The sequence below is a fragment of the Dendropsophus ebraccatus genome, unplaced genomic scaffold, assembly GCF_027789765.1.
Source record: "Dendropsophus ebraccatus isolate aDenEbr1 unplaced genomic scaffold, aDenEbr1.pat pat_scaffold_1143_ctg1, whole genome shotgun sequence".
NCBI lineage: Eukaryota > Metazoa > Chordata > Amphibia > Anura > Hylidae > Dendropsophus > Dendropsophus ebraccatus.
In genome coordinates this window covers 27,501-54,317 of record NW_027208560.1, presented here as the reverse complement: position 1 = coordinate 54,317, position 26,817 = coordinate 27,501, and the positions used below count along the sequence as shown (strand labels likewise).

The window sequence follows — 26,817 nt, the reverse complement described above, 5'->3', positions numbered from 1 at the left end:
AGGCTTCAGGGGCAAAGGTCAACTGCGGGAAGTCGGAGGCTATGCTCTTCGGGGAGTGGCACCTGGCTTCCTCCGCCCCCTTCCCGTTACCATCAAACCGGACTTCGTCAAGATCCTCGGAGTCTGGTTCGGAAAGGAAGGCGCGGCCCTCAAGTCCTGGGAAGAGCGATTGGCTAAGGTCAATACGAAGATCGGGCTGTGGAGCCTCAGACACCTCACCATTGAGGGCAAAGCATTGGTCCTGAGGAACGAAGTTCTGCCTGTGCTCCAGTACACCGCACAGGCCTGGCCCCCCATGTCACCGTCTGCAGGGCCATCACCAGGACCGTGTTTAGTTTCATCTGGGGCTCCAAAATGGACAGAGTGAAGCGCTCGTGATGTACAAGGAACCCCGCAAGGGCTGAAAAGGTGTTCCGGATATCCCTACCTTGCTGCGGGCAGCCTTCGTATGTGACTGTGTGCGGAGGACTCTGCAACAGAAAAATGGCTCTGCGGGCAGGTCCATGTCTCGCCTGTTCCTCCTCCCCCTCTGGAGGGGTCTGAGCTGGGACAAGTGGGACAGCTCCATCCCTTACAACTGGCACACTCCCTGGTTCTACGGGGGCGTCGTCAAGTTTGTGAGGGAACACCAACTGGAGGGACTCAAGCCCGACTTGTGGAAGCCAAAAACTGTCCACAAGCTCATCAGAGCACAGGACTCTATGGAGCTCGTTCCAGGGCTCGCTGCGGCCACCGCAGAGACTGTATGGACAAATGTGGCTTCGGCAAAGCTGACCAACGGGCACAAGGACTTGTCTTGGATGGCCATTCAGGGGGGACTGCCTTTGAGGTCATTCATGCATGCCCGCAACCTGTGCAAAACGCGGTACTGCCCCCGGTGCCCCTTCGTGGAGGAAACATCTTCGCACCTCTTTTGGCAGTGTCCGTTTGCTCAGGGCCTGTTGGACGCCCTGGAACTTGAACTCAGTGACTGTGTGCCCAGGAACAGGCTAACGCACTGCGCGGTGCTGTACGGCCTGTTCCCTGGGAATTTCGGCGATGAGGCAACCCGGGAGGCCTGGCGCCTTATGAACTGTTTTAAGGACGCTATATGGCTTGCCAGGAACCGCCTCATTCTGAAGAAGGAGAGGATGTCCTTTCTGGACTGCCGCAGGCTGGTCCACAGCCTGCTCAGAGACTATTCCATCATGGACAGATCGGACCAGGAAGAAGAGGATTGATACCCCTCTCCTTCCCCCTCTCCCCTTGTGTTGTGTTGTCTTTCAATAAAGCTTCGGGCCTGTGATTTCCCCTCCCTACCCCCCTCTTTCCCACCCCCCCCTTACCCCATCACTTGTCTGTATTGCTTTATTGTTTGTTGTTTTAGGATTGTTAAGGTATGCTGGAATGTTAGTGTAGCGGGTGGTATGATGTATAGCGTAGGGAGCCTGTGCTGTATGTTGTACCATGGTGCTGAGTATGTAGTGTCTTATTTATTGAACAGTGCTGCGTCACAGTTTATGTATGCCTGACGACGACTGATTGTAATAAAGATATTTTCAATCAAAAAAAAAAATCTGTTCTTATCAGTTTAATATCTGATACGTCCCCTATCTGGGGACCATATATTAAATGGATTTTTAGAACAGGGAGATGGAAAAAGAGCTTGCTCTGTCCTCTCCAGGCATTGACCTGGTATTGCAGTGCCTCCAGGTTCAGTGCACCCCCTAATGAGTTTGCAAAAAACAGAGCAAAAGAATGAAGAAGGAAACAAGCCGGCTGCACCTGAAACTACTGTTTTGCAAGAAACATCCCTCGAGTGTGTTGTGCGCAGGTGGACCGACCCCGAAAAATTAGCCCGAGTGTGGCTACGAAAAGTTTGTTTGTCCAAGACTTGCTGGCCTCTGTTGCCATGGCAACCAACTGGCAGAGTTGTTTACAACTTGGCTGCCGGGCCAGTGCTGGTGATGTCATCGCGGACGTGATGTCATCAAGGCTTTGCTGCTATACACAGCTGCCAGCACAACAAGCAGCTCAGTTGCAGCCGGTCAAGCGACCGAGCAGGTAGGTGGAAAGGTAGGTGCAGTTTATTAAACCGTTTCCTTTGGATTTGATTTCCTGGTGGCCGGCCGATGTATCCTGCTGATGCTGCCTGCCTACGGCTCCAGCTGGGAGAATTCACCCTCCATGTTCTTTGATAGATAGATTAGATACATTAGATAGAATAGATAGGATAGATAGGATAGATTAGATAGATAGATAGATAGATAGATAGATAGATAGATAGATAGATAGATAGATAGGTAGGTAGGTAGGTAGGTAGGTAGGTACTAATAATAAGCTAGCCAGCTAGGCAGCCAGCCACAGAGACAGCCAGCCAGCTACAGAGACAGCCAGCCAAAGAGCTAGCTGCATGTCATGTATGCCAGACAGAGACGGAGACAGAGACAGAGACGTGTATGTCTGCCATCCATCAGGTGGAAGCAGACGCAGTGTGATTGGGGGGTGGAGCTATTCAGATTTGAGAGCAGAAAGGAAGACAGAGGCAGTGCTAGGCAATAGGAGATGCAGTGTGAAAGCACGTCCGGTCCGCCATCTGAGAGGGTGGAGCGCATAATAGGGTATGTATGTCTGGCTTCGCCTTAACAAGAAGGACGTGGTGTCCGAGAAGGGGAGTTTTCGGGAAACCGTTGTGGCCATCGCTTCTCGGCCTTTTGGCTAAGATCAAGTGTAGTATCTGTTCTTATCAGTTTAATATCTGATACGTCCCCTATCTGGGGACCATATATTAAATGGATTTTTAGAACAGGGAGATGGAAAAAGAGCTTGCTCTGTCCTCTCCAGGCATTGACCTGGTATTGCAGTGCCTCCAGGTTCAGTGCACCCCCTAATGAGTTTGCAAAAAACAGAGCAAAAGAATGAAGAAGGAAACAAGCCGGCTGCACCTGAAACTACTGTTTTGCAAGAAACATCCCTCGAGTGTGTTGTGCGCAGGTGGACCGACCCCGAAAAATTAGCCCGAGTGTGGCTACGAAAAGTTTGTTTGTCCAAGACTTGCTGGCCTCTGTTGCCATGGCAACCAACTGGCAGAGTTGTTTACAACTTGGCTGCCGGGCCAGTGCTGGTGATGTCATCGCGGGACGTGATGTCATCAAGGCTTTGCTGCTATACACAGCTGCCAGCACAACAAGCAGCTCAGTTGCAGCCGGTCAAGCGACCGAGCAGGTAGGTGGAAAGGTAGGTGCAGTTTATTAAACCGTTTCCTTTGGATTTGATTTCCTGGTGGCCGGCCGATGTATCCTGCTGATGCTGCCTGCCTACGGCTCCAGCTGGGAGAATTCACCCTCCATGTTCTTTGATAGATAGATTAGATACATTAGATAGAATAGATAGGATAGATAGGATAGATTAGATAGATAGATAGATAGATAGATAGATAGATAGATAGATAGATAGATAGATAGATAGGTAGGTAGGTAGGTAGGTAGGTACTAATAATAAGCTAGCCAGCTAGGCAGCCAGCCACAGAGACAGCCAGCCAGCTACAGAGACAGCCAGCCAAAGAGCTAGCTGCATGTCATGTATGCCAGACAGAGACGGAGACAGAGACAGAGACGTGTATGTCTGCCATCCATCAGGTGGAAGCAGACGCAGTGTGATTGGGGGGTGGAGCTATTCAGATTTGAGAGCAGAAAGGAAGACAGAGGCAGTGCTAGGCAATAGGAGATGCAGTGTGAAAGCACGTCCGGTCCGCCATCTGAGAGGGTGGAGCGCATAATAGGGTATGTATGTCTGGCTTCGCCTTAACAAGAAGGACGTGGTGTCCGAGAAGGGGAGTTTTCGGGAAACCGTTGTGGCCATCGCTTCTCGGCCTTTTGGCTAAGATCAAGTGTAGTATCTGTTCTTATCAGTTTAATATCTGATACGTCCCCTATCTGGGGACCATATATTAAATGGATTTTTAGAACAGGGAGATGGAAAAAGAGCTTGCTCTGTCCTCTCCAGGCATTGACCTGGTATTGCAGTGCCTCCAGGTTCAGTGCACCCCCTAATGAGTTTGCAAAAAACAGAGCAAAAGAATGAAGAAGGAAACAAGCCGGCTGCACCTGAAACTACTGTTTTGCAAGAAACATCCCTCGAGTGTGTTGTGCGCAGGTGGACCGACCCCGAAAAATTAGCCCGAGTGTGGCTACGAAAAGTTTGTTTGTCCAAGACTTTGCTGGCCTCTGTTGCCATGGCAACCAACTGGCAGAGTTGTTTACAACTTGGCTGCCGGGCCAGTGCTGGTGATGTCATCGCGGGACGTGATGTCATCAAGGCTTTGCTGCTATACACAGCTGCCAGCACAACAAGCAGCTCAGTTGCAGCCGGTCAAGCGACCGAGCAGGTAGGTGGAAAGGTAGGTGCAGTTTATTAAACCGTTTCCTTTGGATTTGATTTCCTGGTGGCCGGCCGATGTATCCTGCTGATGCTGCCTGCCTACGGCTCCAGCTGGGAGAATTCACCCTCCATGTTCTTTGATAGATAGATTAGATACATTAGATAGAATAGATAGGATAGATAGGATAGATTAGATAGATAGATAGATAGATAGATAGATAGATAGATAGATAGATAGATAGGTAGGTAGGTAGGTAGGTAGGTAGGTACTAATAATAAGCTAGCCAGCTAGGCAGCCAGCCACAGAGACAGCCAGCCAGCTACAGAGACAGCCAGCCAAAGAGCTAGCTGCATGTCATGTATGCCAGACAGAGACGGAGACAGAGACAGAGACGTGTATGTCTGCCATCCATCAGGTGGAAGCAGACGCAGTGTGATTGGGGGGTGGAGCTATTCAGATTTGAGAGCAGAAAGGAAGACAGAGGCAGTGCTAGGCAATAGGAGATGCAGTGTGAAAGCACGTCCGGTCCGCCATCTGAGAGGGTGGAGCGCATAATAGGGTATGTATGTCTGGCTTCGCCTTAACAAGAAGGACGTGGTGTCCGAGAAGGGGAGTTTTCGGGAAACCGTTGTGGCCATCGCTTCTCGGCCTTTTGGCTAAGATCAAGTGTAGTATCTGTTCTTAATGTCCGGGCTGTTTTGCACAGCGCACGTCTGATTTATTTATTCTTTTTGTCACTGTGTGTTCACTTTCCACGTTTGTTTGTCACTAGGATCCTTCGGGTTGCGGTCGCCTTTTGGGGACCCCTCGGAGGTCTAGGGGAGGCATGTGTGGCCATCTGCGCTCCTTGCCTCCCTGCACCCCCGGTTCTCCTTCGGGAGTGACCACCTTTTGATTGAATGACGAACGGTGAGTGCCTGGGTTATGCTCAGGTACAAGCCGTAGTTGTTTACCGGTCTGCTCTTGGCCTCGTCTGAGAGTGGACATTTGTCCTGGACCTTTGCAGGTGCCTTTTGGCCCGGAAGGGAAGGGAATTAGGTGTGTTGGGGGCCCATCTCTTTTTAGAGTGGGCTTGCGATAGACCGCATCCTAGTGCACTTTTTTGTGTGGCACGCTACACTTTTTTAGTAGCACTTGGGTGATGAGAGCACGTTGCCTCGAAAAAAAAAAAAAAAAAAAAAATCTGTTCTTATCAGTTTAATATCTGATACGTCCCCTATCTGGGGACCATATATTAAATGGATTTTTAGAACAGGGAGATGGAAAAAGAGCTTGCTCTGTCCTCTCCAGGCATTGACCTGGTATTGCAGTGCCTCCAGGTTCAGTGCACCCCCTAATGAGTTTGCAAAAAACAGAGCAAAAGAATGAAGAAGGAAACAAGCCGGCTGCACCTGAAACTACTGTTTTGCAAGAAACATCCCTCGAGTGTGTTGTGCGCAGGTGGACCGACCCCGAAAAATTAGCCCGAGTGTGGCTACGAAAAGTTTGTTTGTCCAAGACTTGCTGGCCTCTGTTGCCATGGCAACCAACTGGCAGAGTTGTTTACAACTTGGCTGCCGGGCCAGTGCTGGTGATGTCATCGCGGGACGTGATGTCATCAAGGCTTTGCTGCTATACACAGCTGCCAGCACAACAAGCAGCTCAGTTGCAGCCGGTCAAGCGACCGAGCAGGTAGGTGGAAAGGTAGGTGCAGTTTATTAAACCGTTTCCTTTGGATTTGATTTCCTGGTGGCCGGCCGATGTATCCTGCTGATGCTGCCTGCCTACGGCTCCAGCTGGGAGAATTCACCCTCCATGTTCTTTGATAGATAGATTAGATACATTAGATAGAATAGATAGGATAGATAGGATAGATTAGATAGATAGATAGATAGATAGATAGATAGATAGATAGATAGATAGATAGATAGGTAGGTAGGTAGGTAGGTAGGTAGGTACTAATAATAAGCTAGCCAGCTAGGCAGCCAGCCACAGAGACAGCCAGCCAGCTACAGAGACAGCCAGCCAAAGAGCTAGCTGCATGTCATGTATGCCAGACAGAGACGGAGACAGAGACAGAGACGTGTATGTCTGCCATCCATCAGGTGGAAGCAGACGCAGTGTGATTGGGGGGTGGAGCTATTCAGATTTGAGAGCAGAAAGGAAGACAGAGGCAGTGCTAGGCAATAGGAGATGCAGTGTGAAAGCACGTCCGGTCCGCCATCTGAGAGGGTGGAGCGCATAATAGGGTATGTATGTCTGGCTTCGCCTTAACAAGAAGGACGTGGTGTCCGAGAAGGGGAGTTTTCGGGAAACCGTTGTGGCCATCGCTTCTCGGCCTTTTGGCTAAGATCAAGTGTAGTATCTGTTCTTATCAGTTTAATATCTGATACGTCCCCTATCTGGGGACCATATATTAAATGGATTTTTAGAACAGGGAGATGGAAAAAGAGCTTGCTCTGTCCTCTCCAGGCATTGACCTGGTATTGCAGTGCCTCCAGGTTCAGTGCACCCCCTAATGAGTTTGCAAAAAACAGAGCAAAAGAATGAAGAAGGAAACAAGCCGGCTGCACCTGAAACTACTGTTTTGCAAGAAACATCCCTCGAGTGTGTTGTGCGCAGGTGGACCGACCCCGAAAAATTAGCCCGAGTGTGGCTACGAAAAGTTTGTTTGTCCAAGACTTGCTGGCCTCTGTTGCCATGGCAACCAACTGGCAGAGTTGTTTACAACTTGGCTGCCGGGCCAGTGCTGGTGATGTCATCGCGGGACGTGATGTCATCAAGGCTTTGCTGCTATACACAGCTGCCAGCACAACAAGCAGCTCAGTTGCAGCCGGTCAAGCGACCGAGCAGGTAGGTGGAAAGGTAGGTGCAGTTTATTAAACCGTTTCCTTTGGATTTGATTTCCTGGTGGCCGGCCGATGTATCCTGCTGATGCTGCCTGCCTACGGCTCCAGCTGGGAGAATTCACCCTCCATGTTCTTTGATAGATAGATTAGATACATTAGATAGAATAGATAGGATAGATAGGATAGATTAGATAGATAGATAGATAGATAGATAGATAGATAGATAGATAGGTAGGTAGGTAGGTAGGTAGGTAGGTACTAATAATAAGCTAGCCAGCTAGGCAGCCAGCCACAGAGACAGCCAGCCAGCTACAGAGACAGCCAGCCAAAGAGCTAGCTGCATGTCATGTATGCCAGACAGAGACGGAGACAGAGACAGAGACGTGTATGTCTGCCATCCATCAGGTGGAAGCAGACGCAGTGTGATTGGGGGGTGGAGCTATTCAGATTTGAGAGCAGAAAGGAAGACAGAGGCAGTGCTAGGCAATAGGAGATGCAGTGTGAAAGCACGTCCGGTCCGCCATCTGAGAGGGTGGAGCGCATAATAGGGTATGTATGTCTGGCTTCGCCTTAACAAGAAGGACGTGGTGTCCGAGAAGGGGAGTTTTCGGGAAACCGTTGTGGCCATCGCTTCTCGGCCTTTTGGCTAAGATCAAGTGTAGTATCTGTTCTTATCAGTTTAATATCTGATACGTCCCCTATCTGGGGACCATATATTAAATGGATTTTTAGAACAGGGAGATGGAAAAAGAGCTTGCTCTGTCCTCTCCAGGCATTGACCTGGTATTGCAGTGCCTCCAGGTTCAGTGCACCCCCTAATGAGTTTGCAAAAAACAGAGCAAAAGAATGAAGAAGGAAACAAGCCGGCTGCACCTGAAACTACTGTTTTGCAAGAAACATCCCTCGAGTGTGTTGTGCGCAGGTGGACCGACCCCGAAAAATTAGCCCGAGTGTGGCTACGAAAAGTTTGTTTGTCCAAGACTTGCTGGCCTCTGTTGCCATGGCAACCAACTGGCAGAGTTGTTTACAACTTGGCTGCCGGGCCAGTGCTGGTGATGTCATCGCGGGACGTGATGTCATCAAGGCTTTGCTGCTATACACAGCTGCCAGCACAACAAGCAGCTCAGTTGCAGCCGGTCAAGCGACCGAGCAGGTAGGTGGAAAGGTAGGTGCAGTTTATTAAACCGTTTCCTTTGGATTTGATTTCCTGGTGGCCGGCCGATGTATCCTGCTGATGCTGCCTGCCTACGGCTCCAGCTGGGAGAATTCACCCTCCATGTTCTTTGATAGATAGATTAGATACATTAGATAGAATAGATAGGATAGATAGGATAGATTAGATAGATAGATAGATAGATAGATAGATAGATAGATAGATAGATAGATAGGTAGGTAGGTAGGTAGGTAGGTACTAATAATAAGCTAGCCAGCTAGGCAGCCAGCCACAGAGACAGCCAGCCAGCTACAGAGACAGCCAGCCAAAGAGCTAGCTGCATGTCATGTATGCCAGACAGAGACGGAGACAGAGACAGAGACGTGTATGTCTGCCATCCATCAGGTGGAAGCAGACGCAGTGTGATTGGGGGGTGGAGCTATTCAGATTTGAGAGCAGAAAGGAAGACAGAGGCAGTGCTAGGCAATAGGAGATGCAGTGTGAAAGCACGTCCGGTCCGCCATCTGAGAGGGTGGAGCGCATAATAGGGTATGTATGTCTGGCTTCGCCTTAACAAGAAGGACGTGGTGTCCGAGAAGGGGAGTTTTCGGGAAACCGTTGTGGCCATCGCTTCTCGGCCTTTTGGCTAAGATCAAGTGTAGTATCTGTTCTTATCAGTTTAATATCTGATACGTCCCCTATCTGGGGACCATATATTAAATGGATTTTTAGAACAGGGAGATGGAAAAAGAGCTTGCTCTGTCCTCTCCAGGCATTGACCTGGTATTGCAGTGCCTCCAGGTTCAGTGCACCCCCTAATGAGTTTGCAAAAAACAGAGCAAAAGAATGAAGAAGGAAACAAGCCGGCTGCACCTGAAACTACTGTTTTGCAAGAAACATCCCTCGAGTGTGTTGTGCGCAGGTGGACCGACCCCGAAAAATTAGCCCGAGTGTGGCTACGAAAAGTTTGTTTGTCCAAGACTTGCTGGCCTCTGTTGCCATGGCAACCAACTGGCAGAGTTGTTTACAACTTGGCTGCCGGGCCAGTGCTGGTGATGTCATCGCGGGACGTGATGTCATCAAGGCTTTGCTGCTATACACAGCTGCCAGCACAACAAGCAGCTCAGTTGCAGCCGGTCAAGCGACCGAGCAGGTAGGTGGAAAGGTAGGTGCAGTTTATTAAACCGTTTCCTTTGGATTTGATTTCCTGGTGGCCGGCCGATGTATCCTGCTGATGCTGCCTGCCTACGGCTCCAGCTGGGAGAATTCACCCTCCATGTTCTTTGATAGATAGATTAGATACATTAGATAGAATAGATAGGATAGATAGGATAGATTAGATAGATAGATAGATAGATAGATAGATAGATAGATAGATAGATAGATAGATAGATAGGTAGGTAGGTAGGTAGGTAGGTAGGTACTAATAATAAGCTAGCCAGCTAGGCAGCCAGCCACAGAGACAGCCAGCCAGCTACAGAGACAGCCAGCCAAAGAGCTAGCTGCATGTCATGTATGCCAGACAGAGACGGAGACAGAGACAGAGACGTGTATGTCTGCCATCCATCAGGTGGAAGCAGACGCAGTGTGATTGGGGGGTGGAGCTATTCAGATTTGAGAGCAGAAAGGAAGACAGAGGCAGTGCTAGGCAATAGGAGATGCAGTGTGAAAGCACGTCCGGTCCGCCATCTGAGAGGGTGGAGCGCATAATAGGGTATGTATGTCTGGCTTCGCCTTAACAAGAAGGACGTGGTGTCCGAGAAGGGGAGTTTTCGGGAAACCGTTGTGGCCATCGCTTCTCGGCCTTTTGGCTAAGATCAAGTGTAGTATCTGTTCTTATCAGTTTAATATCTGATACGTCCCCTATCTGGGGACCATATATTAAATGGATTTTTAGAACAGGGAGATGGAAAAAGAGCTTGCTCTGTCCTCTCCAGGCATTGACCTGGTATTGCAGTGCCTCCAGGTTCAGTGCACCCCCTAATGAGTTTGCAAAAAACAGAGCAAAAGAATGAAGAAGGAAACAAGCCGGCTGCACCTGAAACTACTGTTTTGCAAGAAACATCCCTCGAGTGTGTTGTGCGCAGGTGGACCGACCCCGAAAAATTAGCCCGAGTGTGGCTACGAAAAGTTTGTTTGTCCAAGACTTGCTGGCCTCTGTTGCCATGGCAACCAACTGGCAGAGTTGTTTACAACTTGGCTGCCGGGCCAGTGCTGGTGATGTCATCGCGGGACGTGATGTCATCAAGGCTTTGCTGCTATACACAGCTGCCAGCACAACAAGCAGCTCAGTTGCAGCCGGTCAAGCGACCGAGCAGGTAGGTGGAAAGGTAGGTGCAGTTTATTAAACCGTTTCCTTTGGATTTGATTTCCTGGTGGCCGGCCGATGTATCCTGCTGATGCTGCCTGCCTACGGCTCCAGCTGGGAGAATTCACCCTCCATGTTCTTTGATAGATAGATTAGATACATTAGATAGAATAGATAGGATAGATAGGATAGATTAGATAGATAGATAGATAGATAGATAGATAGATAGATAGATAGATAGATAGATAGATAGGTAGGTAGGTAGGTAGGTAGGTAGGTACTAATAATAAGCTAGCCAGCTAGGCAGCCAGCCACAGAGACAGCCAGCCAGCTACAGAGACAGCCAGCCAAAGAGCTAGCTGCATGTCATGTATGCCAGACAGAGACGGAGACAGAGACAGAGACGTGTATGTCTGCCATCCATCAGGTGGAAGCAGACGCAGTGTGATTGGGGGGTGGAGCTATTCAGATTTGAGAGCAGAAAGGAAGACAGAGGCAGTGCTAGGCAATAGGAGATGCAGTGTGAAAGCACGTCCGGTCCGCCATCTGAGAGGGTGGAGCGCATAATAGGGTATGTATGTCTGGCTTCGCCTTAACAAGAAGGACGTGGTGTCCGAGAAGGGGAGTTTTCGGGAAACCGTTGTGGCCATCGCTTCTCGGCCTTTTGGCTAAGATCAAGTGTAGTATCTGTTCTTATCAGTTTAATATCTGATACGTCCCCTATCTGGGGACCATATATTAAATGGATTTTTAGAACAGGGAGATGGAAAAAGAGCTTGCTCTGTCCTCTCCAGGCATTGACCTGGTATTGCAGTGCCTCCAGGTTCAGTGCACCCCCTAATGAGTTTGCAAAAAACAGAGCAAAAGAATGAAGAAGGAAACAAGCCGGCTGCACCTGAAACTACTGTTTTGCAAGAAACATCCCTCGAGTGTGTTGTGCGCAGGTGGACCGACCCCGAAAAATTAGCCCGAGTGTGGCTACGAAAAGTTTGTTTGTCCAAGACTTGCTGGCCTCTGTTGCCATGGCAACCAACTGGCAGAGTTGTTTACAACTTGGCTGCCGGGCCAGTGCTGGTGATGTCATCGCGGGACGTGATGTCATCAAGGCTTTGCTGCTATACACAGCTGCCAGCACAACAAGCAGCTCAGTTGCAGCCGGTCAAGCGACCGAGCAGGTAGGTGGAAAGGTAGGTGCAGTTTATTAAACCGTTTCCTTTGGATTTGATTTCCTGGTGGCCGGCCGATGTATCCTGCTGATGCTGCCTGCCTACGGCTCCAGCTGGGAGAATTCACCCTCCATGTTCTTTGATAGATAGATTAGATACATTAGATAGAATAGATAGGATAGATAGGATAGATTAGATAGATAGATAGATAGATAGATAGATAGATAGATAGATAGATAGATAGATAGATAGGTAGGTAGGTAGGTAGGTAGGTACTAATAATAAGCTAGCCAGCTAGGCAGCCAGCCACAGAGACAGCCAGCCAGCTACAGAGACAGCCAGCCAAAGAGCTAGCTGCATGTCATGTATGCCAGACAGAGACGGAGACAGAGACAGAGACGTGTATGTCTGCCATCCATCAGGTGGAAGCAGACGCAGTGTGATTGGGGGGGTGGAGCTATTCAGATTTGAGAGCAGAAAGGAAGACAGAGGCAGTGCTAGGCAATAGGAGATGCAGTGTGAAAGCACGTCCGGTCCGCCATCTGAGAGGGTGGAGCGCATAATAGGGTATGTATGTCTGGCTTCGCCTTAACAAGAAGGACGTGGTGTCCGAGAAGGGGAGTTTTCGGGAAACCGTTGTGGCCATCGCTTCTCGGCCTTTTGGCTAAGATCAAGTGTAGTATCTGTTCTTATCAGTTTAATATCTGATACGTCCCCTATCTGGGGACCATATATTAAATGGATTTTTAGAACAGGGAGATGGAAAAAGAGCTTGCTCTGTCCTCTCCAGGCATTGACCTGGTATTGCAGTGCCTCCAGGTTCAGTGCACCCCCTAATGAGTTTGCAAAAAACAGAGCAAAAGAATGAAGAAGGAAACAAGCCGGCTGCACCTGAAACTACTGTTTTGCAAGAAACATCCCTCGAGTGTGTTGTGCGCAGGTGGACCGACCCCGAAAAATTAGCCCGAGTGTGGCTACGAAAAGTTTGTTTGTCCAAGACTTGCTGGCCTCTGTTGCCATGGCAACCAACTGGCAGAGTTGTTTACAACTTGGCTGCCGGGCCAGTGCTGGTGATGTCATCGCGGGACGTGATGTCATCAAGGCTTTGCTGCTATACACAGCTGCCAGCACAACAAGCAGCTCAGTTGCAGCCGGTCAAGCGACCGAGCAGGTAGGTGGAAAGGTAGGTGCAGTTTATTAAACCGTTTCCTTTGGATTTGATTTCCTGGTGGCCGGCCGATGTATCCTGCTGATGCTGCCTGCCTACGGCTCCAGCTGGGAGAATTCACCCTCCATGTTCTTTGATAGATAGATTAGATACATTAGATAGAATAGATAGGATAGATAGGATAGATTAGATAGATAGATAGATAGATAGATAGATAGATAGATAGATAGATAGATAGATAGATAGGTAGGTAGGTAGGTAGGTAGGTACTAATAATAAGCTAGCCAGCTAGGCAGCCAGCCACAGAGACAGCCAGCCAGCTACAGAGACAGCCAGCCAAAGAGCTAGCTGCATGTCATGTATGCCAGACAGAGACGGAGACAGAGACAGAGACGTGTATGTCTGCCATCCATCAGGTGGAAGCAGACGCAGTGTGATTGGGGGGTGGAGCTATTCAGATTTGAGAGCAGAAAGGAAGACAGAGGCAGTGCTAGGCAATAGGAGATGCAGTGTGAAAGCACGTCCGGTCCGCCATCTGAGAGGGTGGAGCGCATAATAGGGTATGTATGTCTGGCTTCGCCTTAACAAGAAGGACGTGGTGTCCGAGAAGGGGAGTTTTCGGGAAACCGTTGTGGCCATCGCTTCTCGGCCTTTTGGCTAAGATCAAGTGTAGTATCTGTTCTTATCAGTTTAATATCTGATACGTCCCCTATCTGGGGACCATATATTAAATGGATTTTTAGAACAGGGAGATGGAAAAAGAGCTTGCTCTGTCCTCTCCAGGCATTGACCTGGTATTGCAGTGCCTCCAGGTTCAGTGCACCCCCTAATGAGTTTGCAAAAAACAGAGCAAAAGAATGAAGAAGGAAACAAGCCGGCTGCACCTGAAACTACTGTTTTGCAAGAAACATCCCTCGAGTGTGTTGTGCGCAGGTGGACCGACCCCGAAAAATTAGCCCGAGTGTGGCTACGAAAAAGTTTGTTTGTCCAAGACTTGCTGGCCTCTGTTGCCATGGCAACCAACTGGCAGAGTTGTTTACAACTTGGCTGCCGGGCCAGTGCTGGTGATGTCATCGCGGGACGTGATGTCATCAAGGCTTTGCTGCTATACACAGCTGCCAGCACAACAAGCAGCTCAGTTGCAGCCGGTCAAGCGACCGAGCAGGTAGGTGGAAAGGTAGGTGCAGTTTATTAAACCGTTTCCTTTGGATTTGATTTCCTGGTGGCCGGCCGATGTATCCTGCTGATGCTGCCTGCCTACGGCTCCAGCTGGGAGAATTCACCCTCCATGTTCTTTGATAGATAGATTAGATACATTAGATAGAATAGATAGGATAGATAGGATAGATTAGATAGATAGATAGATAGATAGATAGATAGATAGATAGATAGATAGATAGATAGGTAGGTAGGTAGGTAGGTAGGTAGGTACTAATAATAAGCTAGCCAGCTAGGCAGCCAGCCACAGAGACAGCCAGCCAGCTACAGAGACAGCCAGCCAAAGAGCTAGCTGCATGTCATGTATGCCAGACAGAGACGGAGACAGAGACAGAGACGTGTATGTCTGCCATCCATCAGGTGGAAGCAGACGCAGTGTGATTGGGGGGTGGAGCTATTCAGATTTGAGAGCAGAAAGGAAGACAGAGGCAGTGCTAGGCAATAGGAGATGCAGTGTGAAAGCACGTCCGGTCCGCCATCTGAGAGGGTGGAGCGCATAATAGGGTATGTATGTCTGGCTTCGCCTTAACAAGAAGGACGTGGTGTCCGAGAAGGGGAGTTTTCGGGAAACCGTTGTGGCCATCGCTTCTCGGCCTTTTGGCTAAGATCAAGTGTAGTATCTGTTCTTATCAGTTTAATATCTGATACGTCCCCTATCTGGGGACCATATATTAAATGGATTTTTAGAACAGGGAGATGGAAAAAGAGCTTGCTCTGTCCTCTCCAGGCATTGACCTGGTATTGCAGTGCCTCCAGGTTCAGTGCACCCCCTAATGAGTTTGCAAAAAACAGAGCAAAAGAATGAAGAAGGAAACAAGCCGGCTGCACCTGAAACTACTGTTTTGCAAGAAACATCCCTCGAGTGTGTTGTGCGCAGGTGGACCGACCCCGAAAAATTAGCCCGAGTGTGGCTACGAAAAGTTTGTTTGTCCAAGACTTGCTGGCCTCTGTTGCCATGGCAACCAACTGGCAGAGTTGTTTACAACTTGGCTGCCGGGCCAGTGCTGGTGATGTCATCGCGGGACGTGATGTCATCAAGGCTTTGCTGCTATACACAGCTGCCAGCACAACAAGCAGCTCAGTTGCAGCCGGTCAAGCGACCGAGCAGGTAGGTGGAAAGGTAGGTGCAGTTTATTAAACCGTTTCCTTTGGATTTGATTTCCTGGTGGCCGGCCGATGTATCCTGCTGATGCTGCCTGCCTACGGCTCCAGCTGGGAGAATTCACCCTCCATGTTCTTTGATAGATAGATTAGATACATTAGATAGAATAGATAGGATAGATAGGATAGATTAGATAGATAGATAGATAGATAGATAGATAGATAGATAGATAGATAGATAGATAGGTAGGTAGGTAGGTAGGTAGGTAGGTACTAATAATAAGCTAGCCAGCTAGGCAGCCAGCCACAGAGACAGCCAGCCAGCTACAGAGACAGCCAGCCAAAGAGCTAGCTGCATGTCATGTATGCCAGACAGAGACGGAGACAGAGACAGAGACGTGTATGTCTGCCATCCATCAGGTGGAAGCAGACGCAGTGTGATTGGGGGGTGGAGCTATTCAGATTTGAGAGCAGAAAGGAAGACAGAGGCAGTGCTAGGCAATAGGAGATGCAGTGTGAAAGCACGTCCGGTCCGCCATCCGAGAGGGTGGAGCGCATAATAGGGTATGTATGTCTGGCTTCGCCTTAACAAGAAGGACGTGGTGTCCCGAGAAGGGGAGTTTTCGGGAAACCGTTGTGGCCATCGCTTCTCGGCCTTTTGGCTAAGATCAAGTGTAGTATCTGTTCTTATCAGTTTAATATCTGATACGTCCCCTATCTGGGGACCATATATTAAATGGATTTTTAGAACAGGGAGATGGAAAAAGAGCTTGCTCTGTCCTCTCCAGGCATTGACCTGGTATTGCAGTGCCTCCAGGTTCAGTGCACCCCCCTAATGAGTTTGCAAAAAACAGAGCAAAAGAATGAAGAAGGAAACAAGCCGGCTGCACCTGAAACTACTGTTTTGCAAGAAACATCCCTCGAGTGTGTTGTGCGCAGGTGGACCGACCCCGAAAAATTAGCCCGAGTGTGGCTACGAAAAGTTTGTTTGTCCAAGACTTGCTGGCCTCTGTTGCCATGGCAACCAACTGGCAGAGTTGTTTACAACTTGGCTGCCGGGCCAGTGCTGGTGATGTCATCGCGGGACGTGATGTCATCAAGGCTTTGCTGCTATACACAGCTGCCAGCACAACAAGCAGCTCAGTTGCAGCCGGTCAAGCGACCGAGCAGGTAGGTGGAAAGGTAGGTGCAGTTTATTAAACCGTTTCCTTTGGATTTGATTTCCTGGTGGCCGGCCGATGTATCCTGCTGATGCTGCCTGCCTACGGCTCCAGCTGGGAGAATTCACCCTCCATGTTCTTGATAGATAGATTAGATACATTAGATAGAATAGATAGGATAGATAGGATAGATTAGATAGATAGATAGATAGATAGATAGATAGATAGATAGATAGATAGATAGATAGATAGGTAGGTAGGTAGGTAGGTAGGTAGGTACTAATAATAAGCTAGCCAGCTAGGCAGCCAGCCACAGAGACAGCCAGCCAGCTACAGAGACAGCCAGCCAAAGAGCTAGCTGCATGTCATGTATGCCAGACAGAGACGGAGACAGAGACAGAGACGTGTATGTCTGCCATCCATCAGGTGGAAGCAGACGCAGTGTGATTGGGGGGTGGAGCTATTCAGATTTGAGAGCAGAAAGGAAGACAGAGGCAGTGCTAGGCAATAGAGATGCAGTGTGAAAGCACGTCCGGTCCGCCATCTGAGAGGGTGGAGCGCATAATAGGGTATGTATGTCTGGCTTCGCCTTAACAAGAAGGACGTGGTGTCCGAGAAGGGGAGTTTTCGGGAAACCGTTGTGGCCATCGCTTCTCGGCCTTTTGGCTAAGATCAAGTGTAGTATCTGTTCTTATCAGTTTAATATCTGATACGTCCCCTATCTGGGGACCATATATTAAATGGATTTTTAGAACAGGGAGATGGAAAAAGAGCTTGCTCTGTCCTCTCCAGGCATTGACCTGGTATTGCAGTGCCTCCAGGTTCAGTGCACCCCCTAATGAGTTTGCAAAAAACAGAGCAAAAGAATGAAGAAGGAAACAAGCCGGCTGCACCTGAAACTACTGTTTTGCAAGAAACATCCCTCGAGTGTGTTGTGCGCAGGTGGACCGACCCCGAAAAATTAGCCCGAGTGTGGCTACGAAAAGTTTGTTTGTCCAAGACTTGCTGGCCTCTGTTGCCATGGCAACCAACTGGCAGAGTTGTTTACAACTTGGCTGCCGGGCCAGTGCTGGTGATGTCATCGCGGGACGTGATGTCATCAAGGCTTTGCTGCTATACACAGCTGCCAGCACAACAAGCAGCTCAGTTGCAGCCGGTCAAGCGACCGAGCAGGTAGGTGGAAAGGTAGGTGCAGTTTATTAAACCGTTTCCTTTGGATTTGATTTCCTGGTGGCCGGCCGATGTATCCTGCTGATGCTGCCTGCCTACGGCTCCAGCTGGGAGAATTCACCCTCCATGTTCTTTGATAGATAGATTAGATACATTAGATAGAATAGATAGGATAGATAGGATAGATTAGATAGATAGATAGATAGATAGATAGATAGATAGATAGATAGATAGATAGGTAGGTAGGTAGGTAGGTAGGTAGGTACTAATAATAAGCTAGCCAGCTAGGCAGCCAGCCACAGAGACAGCCAGCCAGCTACAGAGACAGCCAGCCAAAGAGCTAGCTGCATGTCATGTATGCCAGACAGAGACGGAGACAGAGACAGAGACGTGTATGTCTGCCATCCATCAGGTGGAAGCAGACGCAGTGTGATTGGGGGGTGGAGCTATTCAGATTTGAGAGCAGAAAGGAAGACAGAGGCAGTGCTAGGCAATAGGAGATGCAGTGTGAAAGCACGTCCGGTCCGCCATCTGAGAGGGTGGAGCGCATAATAGGGTATGTATGTCTGGCTTCGCCTTAACAAGAAGGACGTGGTGTCCGAGAAGGGGAGTTTTCGGGAAACCGTTGTGGCCATCGCTTCTCGGCCTTTTGGCTAAGATCAAGTGTAGTATCTGTTCTTATCAGTTTAATATCTGATACGTCCCCTATCTGGGGACCATATATTAAATGGATTTTTAGAACAGGGAGATGGAAAAAGAGCTTGCTCTGTCCTCTCCAGGCATTGACCTGGTATTGCAGTGCCTCCAGGTTCAGTGCACCCCCTAATGAGTTTGCAAAAAACAGAGCAAAAGAATGAAGAAGGAAACAAGCCGGCTGCACCTGAAACTACTGTTTTGCAAGAAACATCCCTCGAGTGTGTTGTGCGCAGGTGGACCGACCCCGAAAAATTAGCCCGAGTGTGGCTACGAAAAGTTTGTTTGTCCAAGACTTGCTGGCCTCTGTTGCCATGGCAACCAACTGGCAGAGTTGTTTACAACTTGGCTGCCGGGCCAGTGCTGGTGATGTCATCGCGGGACGTGATGTCATCAAGGCTTTGCTGCTATACACAGCTGCCAGCACAACAAGCAGCTCAGTTGCAGCCGGTCAAGCGACCGAGCAGGTAGGTGGAAAGGTAGGTGCAGTTTATTAAACCGTTTCCTTTGGATTTGATTTCCTGGTGGCCGGCCGATGTATCCTGCTGATGCTGCCTGCCTACGGCTCCAGCTGGGAGAATTCACCCTCCATGTTCTTTGATAGATAGATTAGATACATTAGATAGAATAGATAGGATAGATAGGATAGATTAGATAGATAGATAGATAGATAGATAGATAGATAGATAGATAGATAGATAGATAGATAGGTAGGTAGGTAGGTAGGTAGGTACTAATAATAAGCTAGCCAGCTAGGCAGCCAGCCACAGAGACAGCCAGCCAGCTACAGAGACAGCCAGCCAAAGAGCTAGCTGCATGTCATGTATGCCAGACAGAGACGGAGACAGAGACAGAGACGTGTATGTCTGCCATCCATCAGGTGGAAGCAGACGCAGTGTGATTGGGGGGTGGAGCTATTCAGATTTGAGAGCAGAAAGGAAGACAGAGGCAGTGCTAGGCAATAGGAGATGCAGTGTGAAAGCACGTCCGGTCCGCCATCTGAGAGGGTGGAGCGCATAATAGGGTATGTATGTCTGGCTTCGCCTTAACAAGAAGGACGTGGTGTCCGAGAAGGGGAGTTTTCGGGAAACCGTTGTGGCCATCGCTTCTCGGCCTTTTGGCTAAGATCAAGTGTAGTATCTGTTCTTATCAGTTTAATATCTGATACGTCCCCTATCTGGGGACCATATATTAAATGGATTTTTAGAACAGGGAGATGGAAAAAGAGCTTGCTCTGTCCTCTCCAGGCATTGACCTGGTATTGCAGTGCCTCCAGGTTCAGTGCACCCCCTAATGAGTTTGCAAAAAACAGAGCAAAAGAATGAAGAAGGAAACAAGCCGGCTGCACCTGAAACTACTGTTTTGCAAGAAACATCCCTCGAGTGTGTTGTGCGCAGGTGGACCGACCCCGAAAAATTAGCCCGAGTGTGGCTACGAAAAGTTTGTTTGTCCAAGACTTGCTGGCCTCTGTTGCCATGGCAACCAACTGGCAGAGTTGTTTACAACTTGGCTGCCGGGCCAGTGCTGGTGATGTCATCGCGGGACGTGATGTCATCAAGGCTTTGCTGCTATACACAGCTGCCAGCACAACAAGCAGCTCAGTTGCAGCCGGTCAAGCGACCGAGCAGGTAGGTGGAAAGGTAGGTGCAGTTTATTAAACCGTTTCCTTTGGATTTGATTTCCTGGTGGCCGGCCGATGTATCCTGCTGATGCTGCCTGCCTACGGCTCCAGCTGGGAGAATTCACCCTCCATGTTCTTTGATAGATAGATTAGATACATTAGATAGAATAGATAGGATAGATAGGATAGATTAGATAGATAGATAGATAGATAGATAGATAGATAGATAGATAGATAGATAGATAGGTAGGTAGGTAGGTAGGTAGGTACTAATAATAAGCTAGCCAGCTAGGCAGCCAGCCACAGAGACAGCCAGCCAGCTACAGAGACAGCCAGCCAAAGAGCTAGCTGCATGTCATGTATGCCAGACAGAGACGGAGACAGAGACAGAGACGTGTATGTCTGCCATCCATCAGGTGGAAGCAGACGCAGTGTGATTGGGGGGTGGAGCTATTCAGATTTGAGAGCAGAAAGGAAGACAGAGGCAGTGCTAGGCAATAGGAGATGCAGTGTGAAAGCACGTCCGGTCCGCCATCTGAGAGGGTGGAGCGCATAATAGGGTATGTATGTCTGGCTTCGCCTTAACAAGAAGGACGTGGTGTCCGAGAAGGGGAGTTTTCGGGAAACCGTTGTGGCCATCGCTTCTCGGCCTTTTGGCTAAGATCAAGTGTAGTATCTGTTCTTATCAGTTTAATATCTGATACGTCCCCTATCTGGGGACCATATATTAAATGGATTTTTAGAACAGGGAGATGGAAAAAGAGCTTGCTCTGTCCTCTCCAGGCATTGACCTGGTATTGCAGTGCCTCCAGGTTCAGTGCACCCCCTAATGAGTTTGCAAAAAACAGAGCAAAAGAATGAAGAAGGAAACAAGCCGGCTGCACCTGAAACTACTGTTTTGCAAGAAACATCCCTCGAGTGTGTTGTGCGCAGGTGGACCGACCCCGAAAAATTAGCCCGAGTGTGGCTACGAAAAGTTTGTTTGTCCAAGACTTGCTGGCCTCTGTTGCCATGGCAACCAACTGGCAGAGTTGTTTACAACTTGGCTGCCGGGCCAGTGCTGGTGATGTCATCGCGGGACGTGATGTCATCAAGGCTTTGCTGCTATACACAGCTGCCAGCACAACAAGCAGCTCAGTTGCAGCCGGTCAAGCGACCGAGCAGGTAGGTGGAAAGGTAGGTGCAGTTTATTAAACCGTTTCCTTTGGATTTGATTTCCTGGTGGCCGGCCGATGTATCCTGCTGATGCTGCCTGCCTACGGCTCCAGCTGGGAGAATTCACCCTCCATGTTCTTTGATAGATAGATTAGATACATTAGATAGAATAGATAGGATAGATAGGATAGATTAGATAGATAGATAGATAGATAGATAGATAGATAGATAGATAGATAGATAGATAGGTAGGTAGGTAGGTAGGTAGGTAGGTACTAATAATAAGCTAGCCAGCTAGGCAGCCAGCCACAGAGACAGCCAGCCAGCTACAGAGACAGCCAGCCAAAGAGCTAGCTGCATGTCATGTATGCCAGACAGAGACGGAGACAGAGACAGAGACGTGTATGTCTGCCATCCATCAGGTGGAAGCAGACGCAGTGTGATTGGGGGGTGGAGCTATTCAGATTTGAGAGCAGAAAGGAAGACAGAGGCAGTGCTAGGCAATAGGAGATGCAGTGTGAAAGCACGTCCGGTCCGCCATCTGAGAGGGTGGAGCGCATAATAGGGTATGTATGTCTGGCTTCGCCTTAACAAGAAGGACGTGGTGTCCGAGAAGGGGAGTTTTCGGGAAACCGTTGTGGCCATCGCTTCTCGGCCTTTTGGCTAAGATCAAGTGTAGTATCTGTTCTTATCAGTTTAATATCTGATACGTCCCCTATCTGGGGACCATATATTAAATGGATTTTTAGAACAGGGAGATGGAAAAAGAGCTTGCTCTGTCCTCTCCAGGCATTGACCTGGTATTGCAGTGCCTCCAGGTTCAGTGCACCCCCTAATGAGTTTGCAAAAAACAGAGCAAAAGAATGAAGAAGGAAACAAGCCGGCTGCACCTGAAACTACTGTTTTGCAAGAAACATCCCTCGAGTGTGTTGTGCGCAGGTGGACCGACCCCGAAAAATTAGCCCGAGTGTGGCTACGAAAAGTTTGTTTGTCCAAGACTTGCTGGCCTCTGTTGCCATGGCAACCAACTGGCAGAGTTGTTTACAACTTGGCTGCCGGGCCAGTGCTGGTGATGTCATCGCGGGACGTGATGTCATCAAGGCTTTGCTGCTATACACAGCTGCCAGCACAACAAGCAGCTCAGTTGCAGCCGGTCAAGCGACCGAGCAGGTAGGTGGAAAGGTAGGTGCAGTTTATTAAACCGTTTCCTTTGGATTTGATTTCCTGGTGGCCGGCCGATGTATCCTGCTGATGCTGCCTGCCTACGGCTCCAGCTGGGAGAATTCACCCTCCATGTTCTTTGATAGATAGATTAGATACATTAGATAGAATAGATAGGATAGATAGGATAGATTAGATAGATAGATAGATAGATAGATAGATAGATAGATAGATAGATAGATAGATAGGTAGGTAGGTAGGTAGGTAGGTAGGTACTAATAATAAGCTAGCCAGCTAGGCAGCCAGCCACAGAGACAGCCAGCCAGCTACAGAGACAGCCAGCCAAAGAGCTAGCTGCATGTCATGTATGCCAGACAGAGACGGAGACAGAGACAGAGACGTGTATGTCTGCCATCCATCAGGTGGAAGCAGACGCAGTGTGATTGGGGGGTGGAGCTATTCAGATTTGAGAGCAGAAAGGAAGACAGAGGCAGTGCTAGGCAATAGGAGATGCAGTGTGAAAGCACGTCCGGTCCGCCATCTGAGAGGGTGGAGCGCATAATAGGGTATGTATGTCTGGCTTCGCCTTAACAAGAAGGACGTGGTGTCCGAGAAGGGGAGTTTTCGGGAAACCGTTGTGGCCATCGCTTCTCGGCCTTTTGGCTAAGATCAAGTGTAGTATCTGTTCTTATCAGTTTAATATCTGATACGTCCCCTATCTGGGGACCATATATTAAATGGATTTTTAGAACAGGGAGATGGAAAAAGAGCTTGCTCTGTCCTCTCCAGGCATTGACCTGGTATTGCAGTGCCTCCAGGTTCAGTGCACCCCCTAATGAGTTTGCAAAAAACAGAGCAAAAGAATGAAGAAGGAAACAAGCCGGCTGCACCTGAAACTACTGTTTTGCAAGAAACATCCCTCGAGTGTGTTGTGCGCAGGTGGACCGACCCCGAAAAATTAGCCCGAGTGTGGCTACGAAAAGTTTGTTTGTCCAAGACTTGCTGGCCTCTGTTGCCATGGCAACCAACTGGCAGAGTTGTTTACAACTTGGCTGCCGGGCCAGTGCTGGTGATGTCATCGCGGGACGTGATGTCATCAAGGCTTTGCTGCTATACACAGCTGCCAGCACAACAAGCAGCTCAGTTGCAGCCGGTCAAGCGACCGAGCAGGTAGGTGGAAAGGTAGGTGCAGTTTATTAAACCGTTTCCTTTGGATTTGATTTCCTGGTGGCCGGCCGATGTATCCTGCTGATGCTGCCTGCCTACGGCTCCAGCTGGGAGAATTCACCCTCCATGTTCTTTGATAGATAGATTAGATACATTAGATAGAATAGATAGGATAGATAGGATAGATTAGATAGATAGATAGATAGATAGATAGATAGATAGATAGATAGATAGATAGATAGATAGGTAGGTAGGTAGGTAGGTAGGTACTAATAATAAGCTAGCCAGCTAGGCAGCCAGCCACAGAGACAGCCAGCCAGCTACAGAGACAGCCAGCCAAAGAGCTAGCTGCATGTCATGTATGCCAGACAGAGACGGAGACAGAGACAGAGACGTGTATGTCTGCCATCCATCAGGTGGAAGCAGACGCAGTGTGATTGGGGGGTGGAGCTATTCAGATTTGAGAGCAGAAAGGAAGACAGAGGCAGTGCTAGGCAATAGGAGATGCAGTGTGAAAGCACGTCCGGTCCGCCATCTGAGAGGGTGGAGCGCATAATAGGGTCTGTATGTCTGGCTTCGCCTTAACAAGAAGGACGTGGTGTCCGAGAAGGGGAGTTTTCGGGAAACCGTTGTGGCCATCGCTTCTCGGCCTTTTGGCTAAGATCAAGTGTAGTATCTGTTCTTATCAGTTTAATATCTGATACGTCCCCTATCTGGGGACCATATATTAAATGGATTTTTAGAACAGGGAGATGGAAAAAGAGCTTGCTCTGTCCTCTCCAGGCATTGACCTGGTATTGCAGTGCCTCCAGGTTCAGTGCACCCCCTAATGAGTTTGCAAAAAACAGAGCAAAAGAATGAAGAAGGAAACAAGCCGGCTGCACCTGAAACTACTGTTTTGCAAGAAACATCCCTCGAGTGTGTTGTGCGCAGGTGGACCGACCCCGAAAAATTAGCCCGAGTGTGGCTACGAAAAGTTTGTTTGTCCAAGACTTGCTGGCCTCTGTTGCCATGGCAACCAACTGGCAGAGTTGTTTACAACTTGGCTGCCGGGCCAGTGCTGGTGATGTCATCGCGGGACGTGATGTCATCAAGGCTTTGCTGCTATACACAGCTGCCAGCACAACAAGCAGCTCAGTTGCAGCCGGTCAAGCGACCGAGCAGGTAGGTGGAAAGGTAGGTGCAGTTTATTAAACCGTTTCCTTTGGATTTGATTTCCTGGTGGCCGGCCGATGTATCCTGCTGATGCTGCCTGCCTACGGCTCCAGCTGGGAGAATTCACCCTCCATGTTCTTTGATAGATAGATTAGATACATTAGATAGAATAGATAGGATAGATAGGATAGATTAGATAGATAGATAGATAGATAGATAGATAGATAGATAGATAGGTAGGTACTAATAATAAGCTAGCCAGCTAGGCAGCCAGCCACAGAGACAGCCAGCCAGCTACAGAGACAGCCAGCCAAAGAGCTAGCTGCATGTCATGTATGCCAGACAGAGACGGAGACAGAGACAGAGACGTGTATGTCTGCCATCCATCAGGTGGAAGCAGACGCAGTGTGATTGGGGGGTGGAGCTATTCAGATTTGAGAGCAGAAAGGAAGACAGAGGCAGTGCTAGGCAATAGGAGATGCAGTGTGAAAGCACGTCCGGTCCGCCATCTGAGAGGGTGGAGCGCATAATAGGGTATGTATGTCTGGCTTCGCCTTAACAAGAAGGACGTGGTGTCCGAGAAGGGGAGTTTTCGGGAAACCGTTGTGGCCATCGCTTCTCGGCCTTTTGGCAAAGATCAAGTGTAGTATCTACAGGAGATCTGGTCAGAAGGTGCCTGGGGTACCCGACCTGTCGGCCTTGGAGGATTACCTCCTTGCTGCTATAGGCAGGCGGCTTAGTCCCCAGGCAACGGGAAGCGATCCCACCTACCTGCATCTGCAGGGGAGGTGCACCGTGGGTTTATCGTTGGAGTGATTAAAAAATGGACGTGACTAATGAAGATGGAACGATGCCGGATGAAGTCCCAGCCTATGCCAGGATAAGAAACGGAGTTCGTTTTACGCTGAAGGATGCCAGAAAGAAAGAATTGGGCCTTGCGTTTTTGGTGGAGGAAGTTCTCTTTAAACTCTTGGGCCTGCAGCGGAGCCAAATCTTGGCCTTGCTGGAGTTCCCGAAGCGAGGGATCTATGATTTGGTGCTAAGTTCTGAAGAGGATCACAATAATCTCCTGGGTAAGCTGGAATGTGTTAGGAATAATGATATTCTGCATGGCATTGATATTGCTTCTCATTTTCCGAGGAGGGAAAGACTGGTCACTATCAGGATGTATAGTCCATACGTATCAGAAGAGGAGATATCCGTGTTCTTGAGAAGATATTGCGAGGATGTCGGGGCGAAAGGAAAAGTCTTGAATCAGTTTGGATTATGGACCATGAAATGGAAATTTTTGGTAAGATTCAAGATGTTGGAAGATGGGAAGTTATGTGTCCCCCCAGGACGTTTTAGGATTGGATCTGTCAATGGTGATCTGTTTTTTTCTGGGATGGAGTCTTTTTGCAGGAAATGCAGACAGTACGGACATACTAAGGAAAATTGTACAGTTTCCTTTTGCTCAAGGTGTCAAAAAGAAGGTCACTTAGTAGAATCGTGTGATCAGAAAAAGGCTTGTCACCTGTGTGGGAGCATGGAACATCTATATGCGTCCTGCCCGGTTAAAAAGAAAGTAGTAAGGGAGCAAGAAGATAAGCAGGAAGCCACTGGAAGCACTGGTGATTCCCCGCAAGGGAAGAAAAGTAAGAGAGAGACAGAGGGTGCAAGTGGAGGCAAGTCCCCCCAACAGGAGGAAGAAGAAGATATTGCCATTCAAAGAGCACCCAAAGTAATGTCTAGAGAGGCAGAGTTAAGGAGGAGGATGGGAAGGTGTCTTACAGAAGAGGAACGGAGGGACTACATGTTAATTTCACCGGAATTGTGGGATCATATAGACTCTGTAGATAGTAAATTTCCTTTAAACCAGTTATATAATAAAGTGGCTACGCATTGGGATAAGCAGGGGAGTAGGTTTCTCGAGACCTATAAAGTCCCCCCGGATATTGTGGAAAGAATAACGGAGTCTGAGTCAAAAACAGGTATTTTGTTACATTTATTATCCTTTTTTGCTTTCAAGGGAGGCATGAGACTTTGAGGCGTTTGAAGTAAATTTAGTTTTTTTTACTTATTATAGATATGGGTAAGTTTTATTTAATATTGTCAAATAGCTTTATATGTTTGTTGATTTTTTGAGTGAAATGACCATGATGATGAGATGGTTGGAGTATTGAAAAGGATGTGAGCAGGTTTTCCTGTTTATATCGATTTTAAACCATTCTGAATGGTAAAAAAAAAAAAAAAA

At 48.6% G+C, this 26,817-nt stretch overlaps 18 non-coding genes and 4 pseudogenes across 18 annotated transcripts; all 22 read left to right on the top strand.

Annotated features, from left to right (window-relative positions):
* The first annotated feature begins 1,532 nt into the window (after window positions 1–1,532).
* Window positions 1,533–1,708, top strand: LOC138774939 (U2 spliceosomal RNA; annotated as a pseudogene).
* Window positions 1,709–2,677: 969 nt separating this feature from the next.
* On the top strand, window positions 2,678–2,868 carry LOC138774936 (U2 spliceosomal RNA). The gene has a single exon (XR_011360438.1). It is a non-coding gene; the product is annotated as a U2 spliceosomal RNA (small nuclear RNA).
* A 970-nt stretch (window positions 2,869–3,838) lies between these two features.
* On the top strand, window positions 3,839–4,029 carry LOC138774935 (U2 spliceosomal RNA). The gene has a single exon (XR_011360437.1). It is a non-coding gene; the product is annotated as a U2 spliceosomal RNA (small nuclear RNA).
* A 967-nt stretch (window positions 4,030–4,996) lies between these two features.
* On the top strand, window positions 4,997–5,172 carry LOC138774946 (U2 spliceosomal RNA; annotated as a pseudogene).
* A 304-nt stretch (window positions 5,173–5,476) lies between these two features.
* Window positions 5,477–5,695, top strand: LOC138774943 (U2 spliceosomal RNA; annotated as a pseudogene).
* A 970-nt stretch (window positions 5,696–6,665) lies between these two features.
* On the top strand, window positions 6,666–6,856 carry LOC138774934 (U2 spliceosomal RNA). The gene has a single exon (XR_011360436.1). It is a non-coding gene; the product is annotated as a U2 spliceosomal RNA (small nuclear RNA).
* Window positions 6,857–7,814: 958 nt separating this feature from the next.
* LOC138774933 (U2 spliceosomal RNA) lies at window positions 7,815–8,005 on the top strand. Its single transcript, XR_011360435.1, has one exon. It is a non-coding gene; the product is annotated as a U2 spliceosomal RNA (small nuclear RNA).
* A 962-nt stretch (window positions 8,006–8,967) lies between these two features.
* Window positions 8,968–9,158, top strand: LOC138774931 (U2 spliceosomal RNA). Its single transcript, XR_011360434.1, has one exon. It is a non-coding gene; the product is annotated as a U2 spliceosomal RNA (small nuclear RNA).
* Window positions 9,159–10,132: 974 nt separating this feature from the next.
* On the top strand, window positions 10,133–10,323 carry LOC138774930 (U2 spliceosomal RNA). Its single transcript, XR_011360433.1, has one exon. It is a non-coding gene; the product is annotated as a U2 spliceosomal RNA (small nuclear RNA).
* A 974-nt stretch (window positions 10,324–11,297) lies between these two features.
* On the top strand, window positions 11,298–11,488 carry LOC138774929 (U2 spliceosomal RNA). Its single transcript, XR_011360432.1, has one exon. It is a non-coding gene; the product is annotated as a U2 spliceosomal RNA (small nuclear RNA).
* Window positions 11,489–12,459: 971 nt separating this feature from the next.
* LOC138774928 (U2 spliceosomal RNA) lies at window positions 12,460–12,650 on the top strand. The gene has a single exon (XR_011360431.1). It is a non-coding gene; the product is annotated as a U2 spliceosomal RNA (small nuclear RNA).
* A 970-nt stretch (window positions 12,651–13,620) lies between these two features.
* Window positions 13,621–13,811, top strand: LOC138774927 (U2 spliceosomal RNA). The gene has a single exon (XR_011360430.1). It is a non-coding gene; the product is annotated as a U2 spliceosomal RNA (small nuclear RNA).
* A 971-nt stretch (window positions 13,812–14,782) lies between these two features.
* On the top strand, window positions 14,783–14,973 carry LOC138774926 (U2 spliceosomal RNA). Its single transcript, XR_011360429.1, has one exon. It is a non-coding gene; the product is annotated as a U2 spliceosomal RNA (small nuclear RNA).
* A 971-nt stretch (window positions 14,974–15,944) lies between these two features.
* Window positions 15,945–16,135, top strand: LOC138774938 (U2 spliceosomal RNA). Its single transcript, XR_011360440.1, has one exon. It is a non-coding gene; the product is annotated as a U2 spliceosomal RNA (small nuclear RNA).
* A 973-nt stretch (window positions 16,136–17,108) lies between these two features.
* LOC138774924 (U2 spliceosomal RNA) lies at window positions 17,109–17,299 on the top strand. Its single transcript, XR_011360427.1, has one exon. It is a non-coding gene; the product is annotated as a U2 spliceosomal RNA (small nuclear RNA).
* Window positions 17,300–18,265: 966 nt separating this feature from the next.
* On the top strand, window positions 18,266–18,456 carry LOC138774923 (U2 spliceosomal RNA). Its single transcript, XR_011360426.1, has one exon. It is a non-coding gene; the product is annotated as a U2 spliceosomal RNA (small nuclear RNA).
* Window positions 18,457–19,426: 970 nt separating this feature from the next.
* Window positions 19,427–19,617, top strand: LOC138774922 (U2 spliceosomal RNA). The gene has a single exon (XR_011360425.1). It is a non-coding gene; the product is annotated as a U2 spliceosomal RNA (small nuclear RNA).
* A 966-nt stretch (window positions 19,618–20,583) lies between these two features.
* On the top strand, window positions 20,584–20,774 carry LOC138774921 (U2 spliceosomal RNA). Its single transcript, XR_011360424.1, has one exon. It is a non-coding gene; the product is annotated as a U2 spliceosomal RNA (small nuclear RNA).
* Window positions 20,775–21,744: 970 nt separating this feature from the next.
* On the top strand, window positions 21,745–21,935 carry LOC138774920 (U2 spliceosomal RNA). The gene has a single exon (XR_011360423.1). It is a non-coding gene; the product is annotated as a U2 spliceosomal RNA (small nuclear RNA).
* A 970-nt stretch (window positions 21,936–22,905) lies between these two features.
* LOC138774919 (U2 spliceosomal RNA) lies at window positions 22,906–23,096 on the top strand. The gene has a single exon (XR_011360422.1). It is a non-coding gene; the product is annotated as a U2 spliceosomal RNA (small nuclear RNA).
* Window positions 23,097–24,066: 970 nt separating this feature from the next.
* Window positions 24,067–24,257, top strand: LOC138774918 (U2 spliceosomal RNA). The gene has a single exon (XR_011360421.1). It is a non-coding gene; the product is annotated as a U2 spliceosomal RNA (small nuclear RNA).
* Window positions 24,258–26,775: 2,518 nt separating this feature from the next.
* LOC138774940 (U2 spliceosomal RNA) overlaps window positions 26,776–26,817 on the top strand; it is a 203-nt pseudogene continuing 161 nt past the window's right edge.